The sequence below is a fragment of the Tamandua tetradactyla genome, chromosome 4, assembly GCF_023851605.1.
Source record: "Tamandua tetradactyla isolate mTamTet1 chromosome 4, mTamTet1.pri, whole genome shotgun sequence".
NCBI lineage: Eukaryota > Metazoa > Chordata > Mammalia > Pilosa > Myrmecophagidae > Tamandua > Tamandua tetradactyla.
The window spans coordinates 141677950-141701818 of record NC_135330.1 but is presented as its reverse complement, the minus strand read 5'-3'; the positions used below and the strand labels follow the sequence as shown (position 1 = coordinate 141701818).

At 38.4% G+C, this 23869-nt stretch overlaps 1 long non-coding RNA gene across 1 annotated transcript; it reads right to left on the bottom strand.

The window, feature by feature from the left end:
* Window positions 1-630: 630 nt before the first annotated feature.
* On the bottom strand, window positions 631-12826 carry LOC143679392 (uncharacterized). The gene is made up of 3 exons (XR_013173712.1): window positions 12723-12826; window positions 3041-3212; window positions 631-2459 (listed from the first exon to the last, which is right to left on the bottom strand). It is a non-coding gene; the product is annotated as an uncharacterized LOC143679392 (long non-coding RNA).
* Between the last annotated feature and the right edge of the window lie 11043 nt (window positions 12827-23869).

The following is a 23869-nucleotide window of genomic DNA, read 5'->3' as shown; positions in this document are numbered from 1 at the left end:
TGGGCTTATTAAACAGAATATAGGGAACTTAGAGATACATAGAGCCTGGAGATGGGTGAACTGTTAGCCAGTGAGGTTGAACTCCAATGTAAGGGAATAGATGGGAGTGAAGGTAATTCTCTAGTGGGTCTAGGAGTAATATTACCATATTGAAGATGAACAAGATTGAAAGGGGTTGTATAGACCTATGTGTACCACTGACTCACCCTAGAAATATGAATGAATTCTCATGAGAATTACATCAAAGATATAGTTCTTATATAAAAAGTGTTCAAGTCCAGCGTATGGGGGAAAACTGCTATTGCATGCTATGAGCTATGTTCAAAAGGAAACCATCAGCACCACTACAGCAACAGCAGAGGTAAATAATGGGGTGAGGGACAAGAGTTAAGAGGAGATTTAGATTTCCTATTTGGCGAGGGTGTGTTTATTCATTTTCTGTCTCTTAGGAACAATGAAATTATCTAAAATTGAAAATGTTGATGGAATGTGCACTTTGGGCCCTCTACATGAAGCCCAATGAATGCAGGTGGCTGCAGGATGTGCTGACAGATAAGTAGATTGGCGAACAGTGGTGTATACTTATGAATGACGGTTGTCCTGCTACAAAAAGGAACAATGTTGTGAGGCACACAATGATGTGAATGAACACGTGAGACATTCGGTGAGACAAAATAAACCAGGAACAAAAAAACAACAATGTCATGGTTTTTAAATGGCAAACATTTAGAAAATGCTTATAAGAAAAGCATTTTAGAAGGGCCCAGATTATAAGCTTTTAGAGCAGACACATTAAGTCCAAAATGGTGATTATTATTTCTGGATTTTGAGAGCCTGTTTTATATACATAGCCTGATATTTAGAGATAAAATCGAAGCCAAACATGTTGGGGTTAAAGTAATTCAGAACATAGGGTTAAGGAACACAGTGTCTATATTTTAGAACCACACATACTCTTTGAGACCAATGGAAGAAAGGTTTATTTGATCTGGAACTGAAATTTTCTGTAGTGCCTAATCTAATTCAACCCATCTGTATAGCTCATTTAAACAATTGAAACACAGGAAGCACAGAATAAGAAAGAGGTTCTTGAATCCTGTATAGATTGTTGTAATGCCTGGAAACATCCTAGAGTATATTAAGCAGATAATTAAAAAGTATTGGCAAAGTCCCTTGAGGGAGGGGAGAAAGACTATGGAGCTATTAAACCTTAACATCAGGGAATTCCCTGATACTGTGTCAAACCGTAGGGATACACAAATCAATAGGCCATGCCCTCGATCATGAGGCTTATTCTTGTGAAGCTCATGTAGGTAGCATAGAAGCTTAGACTACCTATAGACATGCCTAAGAGTTACTTCTGGAGGACCTCTGTTGTTGCTCAGATGTTACCTCAGTCTCTCTAAACCGAACTCTGCAAGTGAAATCATTGTCCTCCCCCTACATGGGACATGATATCCAGGGGTGAAAGTCTCCTTGGTAATGTGGGAGATGACTCCCAGGGATGAATCCAGACCTGGCACCATGGGATCAACAATTCCGTCCTGACCAAGAGGGGAGAGTGTAGTGCAATTAATAAAGTATCAGTGGCAGAGAGAATTCAAATAGAGTCAAAAGGCTACTCTGGAGGTTGCTGTTACACAAACTTCAGGCAGACCTTGCTGTGTCATAACCTGCCAATCCCCAACCAGGACCATTACAGCCAATCCTAAAGAACACCTAGGGCAATATATAAGATTCCACGAAGGTTCCAGGCACTAGAGTAACTTTCCAGAAACCTACAACCTCCAGATGGGTCCCTGGTCCAGATAAATCCTGAAACCTGAACCAGCCTCTCCAGAACATTAGATAGTTCCATCTCCCTACCCCATATTAGTGACAGACCTTTCCAATAGCAAAAATTTAGAATTTCCATAAGCCAAACAACCCCAATGAGAGGTATGGAAAGATCAGAGATGATGGTGGAATTATACATAGAAGATCGGGCTTAACAAACAAATATGAATGCTGAATCATTAAATTGATATCTCTTTTAGTCTCCAGTTTTGTAGAGCAGCTAGAAGTAAAAGCCTAATATTGTGAAACTGTAACCCATGTCAAAGTCTGAAATATGTTCTACAATTAATTGTGGTGCTGTGCTTGGAAATTTAGAGCTTTTTTGTATATATGTTCACAAAAAAAGAAGGAAACAAAATTCGATGATGATGATAAAAAGGTATTTAAGCCTTCTAGCCTCCTGTATTCTGGAGCAGCTAGAAGGACAAATATGAGAGGATTTTATGGTAGTCTATGACAAGATCTGGGATATATCCTGTAACTGCTTTTTGAAGAATGCTTTGACAACTAATGCTTTCTTCTTTCTTTGCATACATGTTATACTATACAATAAAAAAATGTTTTAAAAATGTATTTTTAGACCACTTTCATGTATTCTTCTGCCCTCTAGAGAAGGGCTAATCCTGGGGGAGAGAAAGAATTTGATGAGTTTTGTCTTCAATAGCTCCCTTTATTGCCTTTCCTACCTCCCTTTCATTTTCCAGGGTTCTCTTGCACATCCTGCTGTTCTCTTCCTATCCTATCCTAAGCAAAACAGATTCTGCTAAAGCTAGCATCAACTTCTTACTGATTGTGCAAATCCATCTGTCACTGTGTTCACAAATCAAAATAGTTTTTTAAGTCTCTCATGACAAAATTGATGCTTCCCAAGGTTTTGACCTGAGCCCTACTTGATTTAATAAATCTTTACTTGCACTTAGGCTGTGCTTCTATGACATCTAACTCATACCTCTGTTTAATACTATGGAATTTATCTCAATAGAACTCTAATTAATATACTTAAAGTAAATGATTGAAATTGCCCATTTCCTTTTTAAAATATAATGGCTATGTGCAAAGCATGCTAAACTCTCCCACCTATGTGGGACTCCTCTCCATTATAACAATGAACTTCTACTCCTGCCAGCTGAGTTGTTTACCCGAAAGTTAGTAACGTTTCTTCCCACATCAGTTGTCCTTACTACTGTAATTACATAATTTATACCTTATAGCTGTGGTAGATTGAATTACGTGCCCCAGCAAGCACATGGTCTTAATCTCATGCTCCTTCCTGTGGGTGAAAACCCAGTATAAATAGCTCCTCTTGAAGATGTCATTTTTAGTTAAGGTTTAGCTCAGTTGGATGAGGGTGGGTCATAATCCAAATTACAGGAGGCCTGGTAAAGAGAAAGCCATAAGAAGGAGTCAGAAGCAATAAATTGTTGGGAACCTTGATGAGAAAGGAGAAGACATTACCACATAAAAAAGAACTGCTATCACCAGAAATCTACCAACTCCAGACGAAAGCAGGCCTTGGCTACGCTTTGGAACTTCTGGCCTCTAAAACCAGGAGCTAACAAGTTACTGTTGTTAAGCCAACCTGCTGCGCAGTATTGTACTAGCAGCCTTGGCAAACTATGACAACTAATGAAATATAAGAGGATATGCTTCTGTGAAAAACACATTCGAATGTGTTGTAAAGAGTAGATAAAAGTGAGTTGCTAAAAAAGTACTGTTGAATTGTGTTGGCAAGATAACTAAGATAGTACTATAAAAAAGTTTATTTAATTTACATGCCATTTTTTTTAAATCCAAACCAAAAAATCATATACCATGTGTTAAAAAATGTGGTTTATATAGGAAAAATGATGCATAATTCTAAGCAGAAAATCCTTACTCAAAGAAAAAGCCTTGATTTGATCTCCAAAGATCAATGAAAAAAATGTACAATTTTATGTTTTAAATTAAAAGGTATAAAAATTCCCTCCTATAACAAAATTTTTATTTGGTTAACTAACCAACTTACATTTGATAAGAGAAATTCAAATGAACAGAAAAACCATTTATTTATGTATCTGCCTCTCCTATTGGAGTGTTAGCTACTTGGGAAGCCATAGCTTGATCTGATGTCTCTTTGTTTCCCAGCATCAATTAAATGCCTGGGCCTTTAATAAATGCTTGCCATTCACAAATATTTTCAATGGCTCCCCTTGATTAAACAATATAATGTCTAAATTCTGATTTTCACTTTCAAAATTGTCCTTGAAATTTCTACTTAATCCCATAAATCCAAATTAGAACCTCTAGGCAAACTGCTGTACTTCTACCAAAATAAAAAAATCTACTTATCAGCCTTTCTCATATGGTTTTCCCACTTGGAATGCTGTTTTCTCACCAATTTCAAAATCCTGTCCAACCGTAGCCCTAATATGGACAATCATTAGGACTGAGGCATTTGGCTTCTGAAATGCTTTTTCTAACTCCTCAAACTGACCTGGTGGTTGAGTATTTTCATTATTTGGTATTGAAGCAAATATCATGTTAAGTCAGCTCCTATGGGAACTGACTATTCTCCTATAGTCCTCGAGACTGGGTCAAGACTCAAACCCTGGACTAGCCAGGACCTGGTGGAATTGACTATGCTAAGGGCTATATGCAGAAGTTCAGAGTAGCCATTGAGCAACTAAGGCACAGCATCTGACATCAATATAATTTCAGGCTTGATTCAGACAAAAATTCACCCAAGATTTCCAATAAGAGCACAGTAAAGGCAATAATAAGCTAAGGAACACAATTATGAATCTGGGTAAAAGGCCAACGTCATCCTTGCCATATGTTTGCAAGCTCAGAGACCCCAAAAGAGCCCAGACACCAACAATCTACAGGATGATACAATCGGTGTGATCTCTCTTCTTCCAACCTTGGCTGGGCAGGGTTACCAGGTAAACCACAGTATGGAATAAGTGAGCAATCCAGATGTGAGGTGGAAAATTTGGAGATAATACAGACATGTAATGGAATCCAAAGGAAAAACTGGATCTCAGGTCTGAAGACCAACAGAAATACCATTTATTATAGGGGGGTCAAGAAACCAACTGGGTCACAAAAGTTTAGGTCTGGAGTAGTGATTTAATTCTAAACCAGGTGAACAGGGAACTGAAAGAGTGACGCTGAAGGGCAGGCCATGGTGGCTCAGCAGGCAGAGGTCTTGCATACCATACCGGAGACCTGGGTTCAATTCCTGGTGTCTGCTAACACAAAAAAAATAAATAAAGAGTGATACTGAAGCTATAAATGCTTCCTATATTGGTGAGTATTCAGGAACTGGGTGAAATGTGACTTTCATGAAGTTTCTTAGTCTAGTAAGATTTTAAACTTTGGAAGAGACATAAATGGGGGAAATAGCACAATTTCACAGTCAGCAATACTTAATTGTGAAAATTGGGCCAAAATATTGGTTAGCATAGCTAACCAAAAGACCAATGGCTCAGTCTCCAAAATAGATTTAAAAAACAGTAGATTCCAGACTCTTTGAACAGATGTGCTGGTTTGAAAATATTATGTACTCCAGAAAAGCCATGTTTTAATCCTGATCCAATCTTGTGGGAGCAGCCATTTCTTTTAATCTTGAGCCAAAACCGTTGGCTGGAATCTTTTGATTAGATTATCTCTACAGAGATGTGGCACACCCTATTTTGGGTGTGATCTTTTATTAAATGGAGATGTGACTCCACCCATTCCAGGTGGGACTTGACAAGATTACTGAAATCCTTTAAAAGAGGAAATATTTTGGAGAGAGTCAGAAATGACAGTGCCAACAGAAACAACAGAGCCAACACAGAGAGAGAGCTGACACAGATGCGTGGAGCCCAGCAGACGTCGCCATGAGATGTTAAGCAGAGAATAATTTGAGAGATACAAGGGAAGCCAAGAGATGAAAACCAGCCCTGTAGAAGCAAAGTAAGGAACCCCCACAGGGCCAGAAGCTGAAAAAACAGAGCCCAGGAGCAAAGGACTAGCAGATGCCAGCCACATGACTTCCAGCTGACAGAGGTGTTCCTGACTGTGCTGGTTTGAAAGGAAGTATGCCCCCTAGAAAAGCCATGTTTTAATCAAAATCCCATTTCATAAAGGTAGAATAATCCCTATTCAATATTGTATGTTTGAAACTGTGATCAGATCATCTCCCTGGATGATGTGATTTAGTCAAGAGTGGTTGTTAAACTGGATTAGGTGATGATATGTCTCCACCCATTTGGGTGGGTCTTGATTGGTTTATTGGAGTCCTATAAAAGAGGAAACGTTTTGGAGAATGAGAGATTCAGAGAGAGCAGAGCAGAATAACATAGCCACGAGAAGCAGAGTTCACCAGTCAGCGACCTCTGGAGATGAAGAAGGAAAATGCCTTCTGGGGAGCTTCATGAAACAGGAAGCCAGGAGAAGAAGCTAGCATATGATGCCGTGTTCACCATGTGCCCTTCCAGATGAAAGAGGAACCCTGACCGTGTTCACCATGTGCCTTTCCAGATGAGAGAGAAACACTGACTGTGTTGGCCATGTGCCTTCTCACTTGAGAGAGAAACCCTGAACTTTATCGGCCTCCTTGAACCAAGGTATCTTTCCCTGGATGTCTTTGATTGGACATTTCTATAGACTTGTTTTAATTGGGACATTTTCTTGGCCTTAGAATTGTAAACTAGCAACTTATTAAATTCCCCCTTTTAAAAGTCATTCCGTTTCTGGTATATTGCATTCTGGCAGCTAGCAAACTAGAACACTGACCCATTGGCCTTTCTGGAATTAAGGTATCTTTCTCTGGATGCCTTAGTTTGGACAATTTGATAGGCTAAGAACTGTAAACTTGTAACTTATTAAATTTCCCTTTTTAAAAGTCTTTCCAGTTCTGGTATATCATGTTCCAGCAGCTTTCAAACATAATACAACAGGTTTTGGTGGTAAACAGTTAGGTGAAGGGATACATAATTTTATTGAGCTGAGCACCTCTTGAGAAGTTTCTTTTTACACCATTATATGTAGGAAAAATTTGTCAGTTTCCAGCATGTCTTATGGCTAGGCAACTGGATTCCTAGAAAATATAGTTTCCTATGAATTTATAAAAACCTAAGTCAACTACTGTTCAGATTTGTAAGGACCCGAGCTCTTTCCAAACTTGTTGCAATGTTGAATTGATGGTTTTTTCCCCCTGTATTTTAGAATAGTAGTAACTATCATATTCCGGAGTAATGTTTTAAAGTATAAATTTTAGCACAATTCTTACATATATAGCAAAAATCTATCTTCTTCTTTCACAAAACACTCCCTAGTTTGGAGGGATTTTTTTTTGAAGAGCTACAATTCAATTTCATTTATCTGATCAAAGGATAGGAATAATTAAGTGTCAAATTGATAGCCTGGCTTATATCTTTTCTTTCTCATTGTATCTGTGTTTTTAGTGTTTGTTACCTCAGCAGAGAGGTACAAATAATAATATAGCTAATAATTATTGAGTATTTACTATGCACAAGAACTTCTGTTGAGCACTATATATATATGTTAAGTTAATCTACACAACTCTCTATCAAGGATATACTATTTTGCAGGTAAAGTAATTGAAATTCATATAGGTTAAGTAACTTCACCAGGTTTGCACAGTTAGTCTGAGGTGGAACGTGGATGTTTATTCCAGGTCTCTATTTTTTAAATTGTGTGTTTAACTATTACACTGGTCTGTGTGCATGTGTGTGTGCACTTGTGCATGCGTCAGAGTCTAGAATATTCTTTTTCTTTCATTGCCTTATTTTCTTTTCTTCTACAGAAATTTATTGAATACTTAGTGCATTAATCAATGTACATGGTATTCTGTAGGAGTCACAAATAGCTAAAAGTCAATCCCAGTGCTCAGAAGCTTATGCTAGATATTAGATATTTTCCAATAAAAATGACAAATCTTTAACTGGGGCAAAAATAAATAAATAAGGAAGATTGGATATGTGGCCCTCAAAGTTAGCCTATGAAATTCAGATGTTGCAGGAAGGAAATTAAGTGGTTCTCACTGCTCTTCAGAGAGAATCATTTGAAGATTAGGAGAAACGGAATCCGCTATTTCTTGAATGCAATATAAAGGGGTTAGTGTCATCATCCTTGGCTGTGGAACATATTTTTAATATGTTTGTCTATGTGATAAGATTCTAGGTTCCTTAAGTGTGAAGATTCTTTTTATACTTCTGTACTGCCACAAAGCCTGGTGCATTATGTCATGCAAGATTGTGTTTAATTGAATTGAGATAGGATCTCTTATCAGCTTTCAGTGCTTTTTCATGAAATACTTAGGAAATTTCTCATCTTTCTTCTCTCACAGTACTCGGGCCTCTGTGAAGATCAATAGGCTACAGTTGGCCCAAAACGCTCACTCCCAAAGCAAACTAACAATCTGCCCCTTCTTTCCTTTTCTGGGGAGTGTTTCATATGCTTATTGAAGCCACTCTTTCCTTCTAGTCTGACAGGACCTCCCCATTACCTTAAACATTGTTCATCCAAAAGATTTTCTGATATCCCCTTTTAATAGGAAAATGAAATTTGGAGGGATTATGTTTTGATAATCTTTTGAATTTAGGGACACTGCCTTTCAACTAAATGATGTATAAGGTCTTTAATATTAAACCACAAGGCAAAAATATTAATTTCAGCAAAATTCTTGAAGTATGTGTCCATTTTTGGGGGGGGGTACATGGTCTGGGAATCGAACCTGGGTCTCCCACATGAAAGGCGAGCATTCTACCACAGAACCACCCATGCACCCTTATTTTTAAAAATACACATTTGAATTTGTAGTGCCATATTTTTTTGTTCCTTGTTAACTGTGCATAATCAGCAACCCTCCAAAAGTTCAAACTCTTCAAGTACTATGCTGCATCACTCTGAATTGCCTATGTGTGTAAGATTATGTCACAAGAGTTGAGTCATTTATCAAGATTTCAAAGATATCCTTTAGACAGATCTTACGAAGAGGAGACTAATCTCTTTGGTGGGTTTGATTTTTTTTTTTTTTAATACATGGGCAGGCACCGGGAATCAAACCCGGGTCCTCTGGCATTCCAGGCAAGTGTTCTTGCTTGCTGAGCCACTGTGGCCCACCCTGGTGGGTTTGATTTTAATAACTGATCTTCACAGACCTACATAATTCATGCAAAAAATAAGATTTCAGTGTTTCAGACCTTTTGACCTAACCAATAAGTGTCTTGAATGTGAGAATTCAAAATATCAAAAATAGAATTAAATTATTTGAATTTAAGCTAGTTACTGCCTTTTTTGTTTTCCTTTTCCTTCATTCTGTAAATTCTTCATCTATATTTTTGGTTCATTGGGGAGTAAGCTTTCAAAATATCTAATTCAACTATGAGTCAGGATGTATAAAACATTTCCTAGAAAGATATTTACAATTCACATAATCACTTATAGGATAATAGAGTAGTATAGGAGGAATTATATTTTCTATTTTTCACCTTAGACTCAGGAGATAAAGTGATTTGTCCCTAATTAAGAGATTGTGAAAGATAGGAAAGAAAGAGTTAAGTAAGCATATCCCATAATAGTTTGAAAACTGAACAGGTTCTCACTTGATTTAATGATGGAAGGAATCTCATTCTGCTGCCTGCTGACTGGCCCAGGGCCTTTGGTTGTTGTCCTAAGGAATGAGGACCATCATACGTCCGTGTCCCATATTGTGTGCCCTTTAAGACTGAGTAAAGATTTGTAAGGCAGCACAATTAATTAGTAGAAGAAGTAGTAGTAGTAGTAAAGAGGCAGATGTGAAATGTTTGAAAACTAACTTTAGAGTCTCAACTTCTGTTTTTTGTTGCAATGCAAGGATTAAATGAATTGCCAATGTGTTGTGTGGTATTTTGTTTCACTTTCCATAATCCTATGCATAGTGAACATGCGGCCTCACCAAAAAAAAGTGTAGGTTAAACCACCTCTTCTTGCTACAGGCTCATTCATTCTCATTCTATGAAGAGCACTTTACATTTTCCTTGTGAGAAAATTAGCAATGCAGCTCATATCCCTTGGATCAGTGGATAAAAGGACCGAATAATTTGTATAGATTGCTCAATTTCCCCTGGATGAGTGGGAACACAAAGGGAAGGGAAAAATAGAGAAGAAGGAAAATACCAGAGTAACAAGAGACAAATAGGCTACTCAAAAGTTGTTACGTGGAATGCAGGGAATGGAAGCCTGAGGCAGTTGTTTGAAACTGAATGAGTCAATTCTTTAATACTATTTTAAAAGTCCATAACCTCCAAGGAAAGTCAACGTTTTTATAACCAAGATAACCAGAGTAGTACAAAGCCATCACTCCTAAAACTCCCTTGAACTGTAATTATTATAGTTACTGTTTATAAAGTATGTTATCTTAACAAGCTATCACAAATATGTTAAGGTACTGTAAAATAACAAGAATAATGAAAACAGACTACACATTCTTTCTTGACCATTAGATGCTTAGATTTTATCATGGTTGGGTACCATAGTATAAATGTGAAGTTCTGGTTAATGAAATGGATCAAATCCAAGAATAGGAAAAAAATGATCTCTCTGGTAATACTACTTAATTCAGATGCCACTTTAATAAGCTTGCAGCTCTTGTCTTCTCAGTACAGAACAGTCCCTATAAGGGGTTAGGATGCCCCGTATACCACATTTGGAAACTGCTAGTTACAGGTGACAGAGTTCAAATTTGGCAGTCCTCTCTCACTACCATGCTCTGAGAATGTTTACAGTCTGAAGAAAGGCTAATCCTTTTACAACCTGGCCTGGCCCTCACCTTTGGTGTGGTCTGCAAATTCACCTAAGAACCTCTACGCCACCTCTACCCAGTCATGAGTTTCCGTCTCCAGATGCTTTAGTTTTCAGTTTAATCTTCAATTTTCTTACAAATGATATATATGTCCCAGTCATTCTTCCCCTCCATTTCAGGGTCAGGAAAGTGACAAGGGGCAGCCCAGGCCAGGGAAAGTTAATCCTCAATTATCCGTGCTTACCAAAGCTTTATGTGTCATTATGGATCCAAGAACATTTTTGCCGTGTAGCAGCCGATCCATTTCAGTATTTTAGAGAATGTTTTTCTTTACTCTATATGCTTGCACAGAAAGAAGATCACACACAATTCTGTGTACACAAGCCTGGCTGGACCTCTCATAAACCTGTATCTACATAATAGCTTCCCCAAGAAGCCTAGTAAATCTCTCTTTAAGATTCCAGTTGTCTTAGGAGAATGAGTTACTTTTCTTTTCACCCCAAGTTTAGTCATGGACTTGATCTGACTTCAAATTTTTTTTATGCAATAAACCTTTGTCAACCTGTTTTAATTAGAAATTCATTGTTACCTTAATGCAACAAAATGTATTTAGTGATTTCTCCTCTCTCTATTCTGAGGGAATTTGCTATCATTCTTTGCACTTAGGAATTTACCCTCTCATTAGTGTAGGTGACTACAAATGAGACAACTTTTAGAATATTTAAGTAGCAAAATATAAGCAAAGGCCAAATTAGATAGAGGAGCTATTTCAAGGGTAAGGGAAAACTCATGCTCTAAATATAGCAACAAAAGGCAACTGGGAAGATAACTCTGCTATCATTTTCTTCCATCAGCATATGCCTAGCTATTTGGATTTTAGACTGGCTTCTGGTTGCCCCAAAGCCCAATATTCAAAGGGGTGGGGAGGCCTCTTGGAGTTTGCGACAGCAGTGGTCAACAAGAAGGACATTGCTGGCAAAATGCTGCACAGCCCCAAGTAGCCCCCAGACCCCAAACACGCAGTGATGGCCGTGCCATCATCCACCCAACTGCAGACTCCTGAAGTTCCTCCAGATGCCACACAGACATCCAAGTAATAGCCAGATTCATACTCAAAATAGAATTTTCAACTTTTTTTCTTTTTTACTTTCTATTTTGAAATACTTTTAAACTTGCAGGAGAGTTACAAAAATAATGCAAACTCAATGCAGAGATTACCAACATACCGCTACCCACCTCCCGATACCCAGATCCAATAATTTTAACATTTTGCCACATTTCCCCTATCATTCTATTTATAGCTATCTATCTATCATCTGTGTATCTTCTGAACACTTGAATATAGGTTGCATACATCACGCTCCTTGAACACTTCATACTGCCATGTACGTTTCTTAAGTACAAGGATATTCATTTATTTAACCCCCTTAAGTGAAGTTATCACGTTCAAGAAATTTAACATTGATATGAAGCTTTTGGTCTACATACTAAATTTTTCACATGACCCAGTAATAGCTCTTTTGAGCCTTTTTTCCTCCCTTGCTAGATCCCATTCAGGAGCACATATTGCATTTAACTATCATTGTCTGTTTAGTTGCTCTTTTTTTGTGTGGGGAGGGAACATTGATACAACAAAAACTTTCCCATCTCACTCACTCCCAAGCACACCATTAAATGGGATTAATCACATTCATAATACTGCAGTCCCTTCACCACCTTCCATTACCAAAACTTAACCTTCTCCCCCAAACAGAAATCCTCCATCCATTATACATTAACTCCCCATGCCCACTGACCCCTACCCCTGGCAACCTCTACTTACCCCTTTGAGCTTGCACATTTTCCAATATTTTCCTTGAAGTTACCATGGGGTTTAAATTTAACATTCTAAATGTGTAACCATCATGTTTCTTTGATACCAACTTATACAAATAATGTTCCTGTACCCTCTGTCCCCCTACCATGTAGTTCTTGCCACAAATTACATGATTATACATTATGAGTCCAAAACCACTGACATCATTCCATTTTATGCATTTGCCTTTTAGATACAATAGAAAGTAAAACGTGAACCACAAGCCAAAAATACAATAGTACTGGCATTTATATTTACCCATGTCATTATCTTTGCCAGAGATGTTTATTTCTTCATTCAGTTGTATACTGACTGTCCTTTCCTTTCAACCTGTAGATCTCCATTTAGCATTTCTTGCAGAGCCAGCTTAGTGGTGACAAAGTCCCTCAGCTTCTGTTTATCTGGCAATGTTTTAATCCCTCCCTCCCTCATTTTTCTTTTTTTTTTTGGTGGGGCAGGGCATATGTTCCGGGAATCAAACCCAGGTCTCCTGCACGGAAGGCAAGAATTGTACCACTGAAGCAACTATACATCCTCTCCCTTATTTTTAAATTACAGTTTGGCCAGATACTTAATTATTTTTTAAATTTTTATCAATCAGATACTAAATTTTTAGTTGACTTTTTATTTTTTTGCTTTCAACACTTTAAATATGCCTTCCCACTGCCTACTTGCCTCTGAGGTTTAATGAAAAATCAGCTCCCTTAATCTTTTTTTTTAACATTTTTTATTGTATAGTATAATATATATACAAAGTAAAGAAATAAAAAAGCAATAGTTTTCAAAGTACTCTTCAAAAAGTGGTTACAGGACAGATCCCAGTGTTTGTCATGAGCTACCATACAATCCTCTCATATTTTTAATTCTAGCTGCTCCAGAATATAAGAGACTAGAAGGCTTAAATACTTTAGTATCATCACAGTAAACTTTTTTTTTCCTTTTTTTGTGAACAATAACACATATACAAAAAAGCTATAAATTTCCAAGCACAGCACCACAATTAATTGTAGAACATATTTCAGACTTTGACATGGGTTACAGTTTCAAATATTAGGCTTTTACTTCTAGCTGCTCTACAAAACTGGAGACTAAAAGAGATATCAATTTAATGATTCAGCATTCATATTTGTTTGTTAAGCCCGATCTTCTATGTATAATTCCACCATCATTTCTGATCTTTCCATACCTCTCATTGGGGTTGTTTGGCTTATGGAAATTCTAAATTTTTGCTATTGGAAAGGTCTGTCACTAATATGGGGTAGGGAGATGGAACTATCTAATGTTCTGGAGAGGCTGGGTCAGGTTTCAGGATTTATCTGGACCAGGGACCAATCTGGAGGTTGTAGGTTTCTGGAAAGTTACTCTAGTGCCTGGAACCTTTGTGGAATCTTATATATTGCCCTAGGTGTTCTTTAGGATTGGCTGTAATGGTCCTGGTTGGGGATTGGCAGGTTATGACACAGCAAGGTCTACCTGAAGCTTGTGTAACAGCAACCTCCAGAGTAGACTCTCGACTCTATTTGAACTCTCTCTGTCACTGATACTTTATTAATTATAGTTCTTTTCCCCAATTTTGTCAGGATGGAATTGTCAATCCCACAATGCCAGGTCTGGATTCATCCCTGGGAGTCACCTCCCACCTTGCCAGGGAGACTTTCACCCTTGGATGTCAAGTCCCACGTAGGGGGTAGGGCAATGATTTCAACTGCATAGTGCGGCTTAGAGAGACAGAGGCCACATCTGAGTAAAAACAGAGTTTCCTCCAGAAGTAACTCTTAGGCATGCCTACAGGTATTCTAAGCTTCTCTGCTACCTACATAAGCTTCACAAGAGTAAGCCTCATGATGGAGGGCAAGGCCTATTGATCTGAGTGTCCCTAAAGTTTGATACAGTATCAGGGGACTCCCTGATGGTAAGGTTTAATAGTTCCATAGTCTTTCTCCCCTCCCTCAAGGGACTTTGCCAATACTTTTTGATTTTCTGCTTAATATGCTCTAAGATGTTTCCAGGCATTACAATAATCTATACAGGATTCAAGGACCTCTTTCTCATTCTGTGCTCTCTGTGTTTCAATTGTTCAAATGAGCTATACAGATGGGTTGAATTAGATTAGGCACTACAGAAAATTTCAGTTCCAGATCAAATAAACCTTTCCTTCATTGGTCTCAATGAGTATGTGTGATTCTAATATATAGACACTGTTTTCCTTACCCCTATGTTCTGAATTACTTTAACCCAAATCTGTTTGGCTTCGTTCTTATCTCTAAATATCAGGTTATATATATAAAACAGCCTCTCAAAATCCAGAAATAATAATCACCACTCTGGACTTCATGTGTCTGCTCTAAAAGCTTACAATCTAGGCCCCTGTAAAATGCTTTTCTTCATTCTTTCCTCTTTCTATTCTTCAGACTGGATAATTACAAGTTCTCTGATTCTTTCTTCTGCAGTAACAATCTGCCAGACCTCTGAAAATAAATGTTTATAATTCTATTATTGTTAAAAGTACTGTTACTATGGTCTTCAGTTCTGTTTGGTTCCTTTCTTAATTTTCATTCTCTACTGATATTCTCTTTATGTTCATTTATTATTTTCCTGATTGCCTTTAGTCCTTTGTTCATGTATTCTTTTAGCTCTTTGAGCATATTTAGGGCAATTTTTTTCAATTATGTCTGGTATCTCCCAGGTCTGGTTCTACTTATTGATACTTTATAAAGCTTTAAACTTCTCTTTGCTGGACCATTTCCCCCTGTTTCTTTATATGTTTTCTAATATTTTGTTGGTACCTGGATATTCTGATATTTTAATGTGTTATCACTGGAGTTTAGACTCTCAGGTGTCTGTTTCATCAGCTTGTGTGCAGCTAGTGTTATGATAGAACTGTCCTTGATTGCCAGGAATTTACAAAGAATAAAAGGTAAAAAAGAAAACATCTTTCCCAGTCATTTCAGATTGACCTGTGCAACTGCTCTCCTTCATAGCTAATCCATATGATGAGTTTAGAGAATAGCTCTTGGCCAAAACATAGGAGCCTCCCTGTTCCTTTCTGTACATGTGTCTCATCTTGGGCTTGTATGTGTAGCCCTAAGAATTCCCCCATTTACATGGTTCTGAATGTCCCCTCTTCCATAGGAATAGTGTTGTAATGGTCCTAGGCACTGCACTGTGTGTCCTAAAGCTAGCAACCTCTTGCCCCAGGCAACAAAGTTGACTGCTCTCCCACAGTATACTGTAGGAGAGTTCCATGAACTGCCTTCTACACACACAGCAAGTTCTCAAGCCATCACAAGATATATTGGGCCAGACATACATGGTTCCAGTATGGGAGCAAGAGTTACTCTGCTCCCTTGGAATTGGGAGCAGGGATCTGCACTGGGAGCATGGGCCAACTCCATGCTGAGCCCATGAGGGGGAGGGTAGAGACTAGTAAGGACATCACAAGTTTCTACTGCTTTTTTTTTTTTTTTTAAATACCAGGAAACACAAAGCAAATGCAAACATTCCTATTTTGCTTTTAAGTAGCCTTTTTCTTCTTTTAGAATTTGTCCTGTTACTCCAGTCCTTTACCTGTTTGTGGAGTCTTGAGAGAGATGCTCCTGTTAGTTCTTGTCGGCTGTTCAAAGCTTCTGTTGGAAGGTGGAGCCCTGAAGCATTTCATTCTACCATCTTAAATGGGGCAGGGAATGATACTTTAAAATGTGAAAACTGCTTACTATTTAGAGGAAGATGAAGTCCATTCAATTGATTCCTCAAAACTGCAATAATTTCTCTTCAAATGTTAGGGTGAGATTCCTAAATATCTTAATAATTTGGTGTGTTAGTTTGCAAGATACCAGAATGCAATATACCAGAATTGGAAAGGCTTTTAAAAAGGGAAATTTAATAAGTTACAAGTTTATAGTCCTAAACTAAGGCATCCAGGGAAAGATATCTTAATTCAAAGGAGGTCGATAGGTCAAGAACACCTCTGTCATAACCCCTTTTTCATTTAAGGTGTATTAGAGAGGCTAGAAGGAAGTGCCTGGGACTGTAGAGCTGTGTTCCAGTAGCCGTGTTTCTTTAAGATGATCATATAATGATGTAGCTTTAGCAAAGTGACTGTGATTGTGAAAACCTTGCTCTGATGCTCCTTTTATCTGATATGGACAGATAAGTTAAAAATATGGATTAAAAACAAAAAAATAATAGGGGGAACAAATGTTAAAATAAATTGAGTAGAGGGAAATACTAGTGGTCAATGAGAGGGAGCGGTATGGGATGTATGAGTTTTTTCTTTTTCTTTTTCTGGAGTGATGTAAATGTTCTGAGAAATGATCATGGTGATGAATACACAACTATTTGATGATATTGTGAGCCACTGCACACCAAGTATGGAATGTTAATATGTTAAGAATGTTCATGTTGTATGTTGAACGGTTTTATTGATAAAAATTTAAATATAACAAAAGAAGAAGAGCACCTCTGTCAGCTGGGTAGTCACATGGCTGGCATCTGCTTGCCCCTTACTTCTGGTCTCTGAGCTGTCAGCCTCTGTTCCTGTGAGGTTCCTCACTTTGCTTCTCTGGGGCTGGCTTTCATCTCTTGACTTCCTTTGGCTCTCTCCAGGTTCTGGTTGCTTAACATCTCATGGTAACATCTGCTGGGCTCCAGGCATCTCCAAACATCATGTCTCTTTTCTCCAAGTGTTGGCATCTGTGTCAGCTCTGCTCTGCAAGCTCTGAGGTTTCTGTCATTTCTGATTCTCTCCAAAATGTTTCCCCTTTTAAAGGATTCCAGTAAATAATCAAGACCCACTTGGAATAGGTGGAGTCACATCTCTGTGGAGATAATCTAATAAAAAGGTTCTGCCCTACAATATTGAATTAGGATTAAAAGAAATGGCTGCCTCCACAAGATTGAATCAGGGTACAAAATGGAGTATATAATATTTTCAAACCAGCATATTTGTATAAGAAAGATTTTGTGGTTGACAGCTTTCATATTAATGGGAAAGAGAACTAAGATAAATAATTTTATAAGGGACTATAATAAAGTCCTTACAGTTATTCTTGCATTAACTAAAAAGCATTTTTTAAGTAATAGCAGATGGTTTCATTTTTTCTTCTATGTGCCAGGCACTTTGTGTACATTGTTTTAGTTTTTGCAGCACTAAACAATATCCCTATTCTACTGATGAGGTTTAGCAACTTGCCCAAAGTCACAAATATAAATGATGAAACCCAGATTTAAAACCAGAGTTGTATCATTTCAAGCCTATTCTACAGCAGTAGAATGGTGGTCCTAGGAGAAAGGAAGTGAGGCATTGCAAAATCTCTATTACTTCCACAACAACTCCATATTCTTCTGTATGTTCTATCTTATGCTTTGAAGAAGCCATGTTGTTCCTGTAATCTTCATGGTCCTCTCTCAGAGGTCTTTCTGCATGCAATCATTCATGCCTGGATTCTTCTGAGCCTTTACTCATGCACTGTTCAAAATAGAGTCTTTAGAGACTGAACATTTTTCAAGTGGTTTCATCAATTTTTTTGTCTTTCTTCAGGATGCTCTGCAGATTGCCACCTGCCTGTTATATTGGTCAACAGGAATGACTGGATGATACTATCGCTCTCTCTGTAACCTGAGTGCTGTATCTGCCTTCTCCTAGGATGCTGCCTTTCCTTGTCTTAATTAATCTCTTGCATCTTGTAGTTAGGGGTAAGGCATTTTAAACCTTCTTTGCCAGGAAGAATCACTTCCTGCTTGTACTCTACCAAGCTGAATACAGATTTTCGCATTGCATAGAATCATATTTCTTGTTTTTTACCACTATACATTTCAATTGTATCTGCAGCTCATGGGCATTATCTTTATTTACCATATCCTAATAGCCAAGTTATTTTGGGATCCTATTAGGGATCATAATGAATTATATTGACATTGTTAAAATACTTTTTATTATGGAAATGATACTTCAGCATGATTTTTACTATTGATGCTATTAATTCATAAATCTGATGACATGAAATATCTCTGAAAAGAAGTTGTGCTCCTTCCAAAGCTAAATTTGCCATCATGTTCTTGCATCTGATCTTATCATGGGTAAGAGAGCAGAGGTTTAGATTGGGATCTGCAATCTATACCCGATGAGTCCTAAGTTCGTTATCTCCAGACAGCTCTCTTCCCTGGCACTCTAGATTTGCATTAGTATTTGCAAAAATACTATCTCCTAGATGCCCTCCCTATGCATTCTTCAAACTAAGTATGCCCAGAACTAAATCCCCAAACCAACTATTCCTTTTGCATTCTTCTGTCTTAATAGAACCTCCATATAACCTATGCATCTAAACCAGAAATCTAGGCACTTAATAATCAGTCACTAAGTTATGTCCTTTCAGACCACCTCCTAAATATCTTTCAAGCAAACATTTCCTACCTTCTCCTGACATTTCCTTCATTGGCACTCTCATTATTGAATGTGCCGGTCATGATGCCTGCCACTCCCATCCAAAACTTCCCTGCCCCCTTCATGGGAGGAATGAGTCAGTTTTTTTTAACAAGTTTGCCACTGAATGGACCAGAGAAAACTCCAGGCTCCAAAATCTAGCCAGTGCTTAATGAGATCACTGAGTGCAGGAAACCCTTCCCAACAGAGGCAATAGCATCTTTACAGACTAATTCTTTCCATAATTTAGATGTGCTATGTGGAGAGGATTGACCTGTCCTTAAAAAGAAGACAGCAGCACAGATATGCTGAGGAAAGCGAAGTATTTTTGAGTGAGAAAAACAGAGAGAAGTTGGTTCATTGAGGTGCTGAAGCACAGACAGATTGATCATTGCAAGTGTATCACAAAAATGCACTTAAAAGGAATACCATTTTTATAACGGGAATGAATCTCCACGTCATGAAACTTGAAGGATGTGACTAACACAGATAAAGGGGTCAGGAATGGCCTTGCAGGCATAGACCCTTGGAACCCTTGGCTTTGGTTGTAGGATGGTAGAAGACTGGGAAACCATGAGGATGAAGCCCTTCCAGAATGGATAGCTAGCCATCGGTGTGTGACAAAGATAAAGTGTATACTGTACTAGCCAAATCAAGGCTTCAGTGATCTTGTTTTGAAGCCATTCAATGATAGAGAAAATGCAATAAAATTTTCCCTTACTCTGTATCTTTCTTCCCCAACTGGATCTCCTGGAAGGATAGACACCAAATTGTTAAAAGTGATAATTTTTTGGTGGTGTAAATACAAGTGACTGCTAAGATCTTTCAAATTACTTGTATTTTCTTTTCTTTTCTTTTTCCAACAATATACATGCATTTGGGAATGTTTGGGAATAAGAAATAAGGAAGCAAAAGTGAAAAGACAAAAAAAAGAAAAAGAAATTTAGAACCCCAGAACTGGATGACAGCTTCTCATAGATTAGATGGTTTGCAGTGGGGAAGCACATGCTTTGGTCCCAGGTTGCCTGGCTGAATGCAGATAAGGAAACACAGGGCCACCATATGACTTGGCTTCAGGAAACCCTTTCTGTTTATAACCAGTATTCTGAGACCACTTAAAATCAGGTCCAAAACTAATAGTTTTCACTGCTAAATTGCAACATCAAGTGGAATTGTCTGACTTGCCAAGTTTCTATGGTTAAAATTAATGCTCTGCTTGGCAAAGACTGTCATACTAGCAATTGGAGCCATTTGGGAGGAGCCAAAGGAGCCTGGATTTCCTGACTCCTCGCATACTCTGAATCATGTCACTGCATTGATTCCCTTCCCCATGAGCGGAAGAAGGTGTCAACTAGTCATGAAGATTCAAATGCAGCAATAGATCCCGAGAGCTGCCAAATCAAAGTATAGGGAAATATAATTATATCAAAAGAAATTATAGGAGTTGTCCCAGGAATATCAGGAAGCGCTTCATGAGAAGGTATAGCAATGAATTTTACATTTGTTGACCAAGAAGTGCAAATCATCATTTTTAAAAGATCTAGCGTAAATCATTCCAAATATGAAGAGAGAAAGGAAGAGGGTGAGGGGGGTAAGAGGAGGCAAAGAATTTTACCAATGTAGGCACATTCAGAGCCCTGTGGTACCTTGCGTGACTAACACAGATGGGGGCTGGAGTGGGCTTACAGAAAGCATACCTGCAGAAGGAATATGAATTTGGTTGTAGGGTTATAAAAGATTGCTAAACCATGAGAACAACCCCTCCCAACAATAGGTCAGGATCTGCAATCTTAATGGGATCTGCATCACTCCCCGAGTTGATTATCTCCATCCAGATCTAGGTCTCTACTCTATGCAGTCTTCTTTGGCTCCAAAGGTTTGCTGGAATCAGCTGTGACCTGACCAATAATGATGAAGAGTGAGAACATTAGTGATTAATTTGGAAAAAATGCTTACAAATGATACAGGCGACAGAAATGTTAGAACACTACTTTTTCCTTGTGTCTTACTTAGTTGTTCCAAACTAGATACCATGCTGGAGCTGAAAGAGGCATCCTTCTCTATAATCATTAAAAATAATCTCGTAAGTGACCTCAGGGTTGAAACTGCTTTCCTACCTGGGATTTGTAGATAGTGAAAGGAGACAGCTATTAAGTAACAAATAGGTCATTCAAGCCTATCTGCATTAAATAAAACAGTGGTACCCAGGAAGACATGGCATTTCTAGTGCTATAGAAAGAAGCCTTATACTCACTTATCTGTGCTTTGGGGTATTGAGCTATGTGATTTCAGGGAAACAAATTTACAGGCAGCCCAGTAAAGATCATTCTTGGTAGGGATAATTCTAAAATGCAAAACATCTTTTAGGATTTGGAATAAAGAAAACTGAGAGAATAGGCCTTTCCATTTAGACGAGTGATATGTAACCACAGAGAGAAGCAGAAACTCTCTGAGACTGAATTCATGTCTAAGATAAAATGGAAGTAATGAGACGAGCCAGTGTGCCAGTTTGAAAGTATTATGTACCCCAGAAAAGCCATGTTTTAAGTCTGATTCAATCTTGGGGGGGGGGGGGGGTTGGGGCAGTCATTTCTTTTAATCCTGATTCAATATTGTGGGGCAGAAACTTTTGATAGATTATCACCATGGCAATGTGACTTGCCCAATTGTGGATGTGATCTTTTAATTAGATGAAACGTGACTCCATCCATTCAAGGTGGGTCTTGATAAGTTTACTGAAATCCTTTAAAAGAGAAAACATTTTGGGAAAAGTTCAGAGCCGACAGAGAGAGCCGAGGTAGACATTTGGAGATCAACACACAAACAGTCCAGATACTAAGCAAAGATTCTCAGAAATAGCCAGAACCCAAAGAGGAGAAATCTCTGGCCTCAACAGGTGCTAAGCTAAGAGATGAAACACAGAGCTTTGTCCTGGAGCAGCTAAGTAAGACCTGCAGACATTTGAAAACAGAAGTGACAGAGCCCACACAGCCAGAGATCTTTGGAGATGAAGAAAGAAAATGCCCCCAGGGGAGCTGTTTGAAACCAGAAGACAAGACCGCAGATGCCAGACACGTGCCTTCCCAGATCACCCTTCCTTGAGCCAAGGTATCTTTCTCTGGATGCCTTACTTAGGACATATTTATGGCCCTAGAACTGTATACTTGTAACTTATTAAATTCCCTTTTTTTTAAAGTTGTTCCAATTCTGGTATATTGCATTCCAGCAGCTTAACAAACTAATACAGCCAGTTTTGATGATTTCCATGTCTATCACAAGACCCCCTTTTTCTTAAAGAGGCCTGAGCTAGTCTGATTTAGGCCACCAGAAGATAGTATCACTTCTCACCAGGTCTTTTGCAAGCTGGTCTTATATTCTTTTACTTTCAGTCTTATTCTACTCCAGCCTACCTGTCATATAACTTCTAAAATAATATTTCTAAATAAAAAATCGGTTCAGGTTATTCTGCCTTCAAACCCTCCCATGGCACCCAATAGTGTACAGAATAAAGCTTACGCTTCTTAGAACCTGTATGATCCTGCAGACCTTTCCAGTATCAACTCTTAACACCTGCATCTCCAATGCACACACAGTTGCTTTGTGCTCTGGTCACAGAACCATCTCAATTCCTCATGCATATCAAGCTGTATTGCCTTGGTAAATTTATCCTCAGTTTTTACTCCCCTCATTGCTTCCTTCCCCTGATCGGCCCTGTTCTACCCACTATACTTGGTGAACTCTGAGTTTTGTAAGACTCGGCCCCAAAGATCACTGCCCTCTTAGGGTATACTTCATTGACTTGCCCTAGAAGAAGTTAAGTGTTTCCCTGACTGTTCCTCTTTAGTTCCCTGCTGTCTTGATTATGGCACTGATTATATCATTGTATTTCTATTTACATTTCTTTCTCTCCCACTAGAACATAGTCTCCTTAAATGTGGGAAAAATCATCTTTAAATTTCTAAATCATCTTTAATAATCTTTGAATCCTCAGCCCCTGGTATACTTACTGGGCTGCTATAAAGGTTTATTGAAAGAATGACTATTGATCTCTTACCCTAACAGATGTTGTCAAATGTCACATCTAAGTCACATCTAAGATGAAGTCTCTGGGTAGAATTAAGGGGGAGAGCACTCCTGCCAGCTCCATTCTTTCCTCTTTGGGAAACCCAGCAATTCTGAAAAATGGATTAAATTTTATCCCCTCCCCTAAGGCTTATTCCCATGATTCAGAAAAATTTCTGGCTCCTTACTCAGGACTTTATTGTTGAACAACATGGCCATGCCTCTTCTATATAATTCCTTTTTTTCCAACTAAAATTTTAGGCAATGGAGCTGAAATGATTGCACCAATCTAAAAGTAGAGGGAGCCTCAGCTGATCCTTCAGTGTCCTAATTCTGCTTATGAGCCTATTTTTTAAACATAACTTTCTTAAGTGTTCCCTTTAATATTTCAGCAGGCCTTTATTAAGAATGTACTGTATGCCAGGCATGATTTTTATCATCACAGTTTATGGGGTGTATGACAGGTTCAATAATTTGTGCACTACCAATCAAGTGTGAAAGAAAATGTAGTTTATTTTCTATATCTAATCTAGTTTGGCTGTCAAACTATCACTTTGCTGGGTGGAAGAGAAAACATGACTGTTCAATTACAGTATATAATCTCTTCTGGGCATTCACTTTGGAGTAAATCCTCCGTCCTTCAGTTCTTCTCCATCCCTATTCCCAAAATGGTAATTATTAGGATTCAAGGAGTCAGGACAATGCCCATAGCTTCCAGAAATGGATGACCTTCAGGCCCTCACTGATCTCTCCAAGAATGTCCCGCTTGTCTGTCACTGAATGTCCTGCTGGCTTATGTTGCTGAAGTCTGTTGGACTCATGGGCTGTCTTCATGCTGGTTCCAGCCATCCTTGGCTCTCACTGGTACTGTAGTCCTGTCTGACTATTAGCAAAGTCCTCCCTCCAGCTCTGGCTTAGGCCA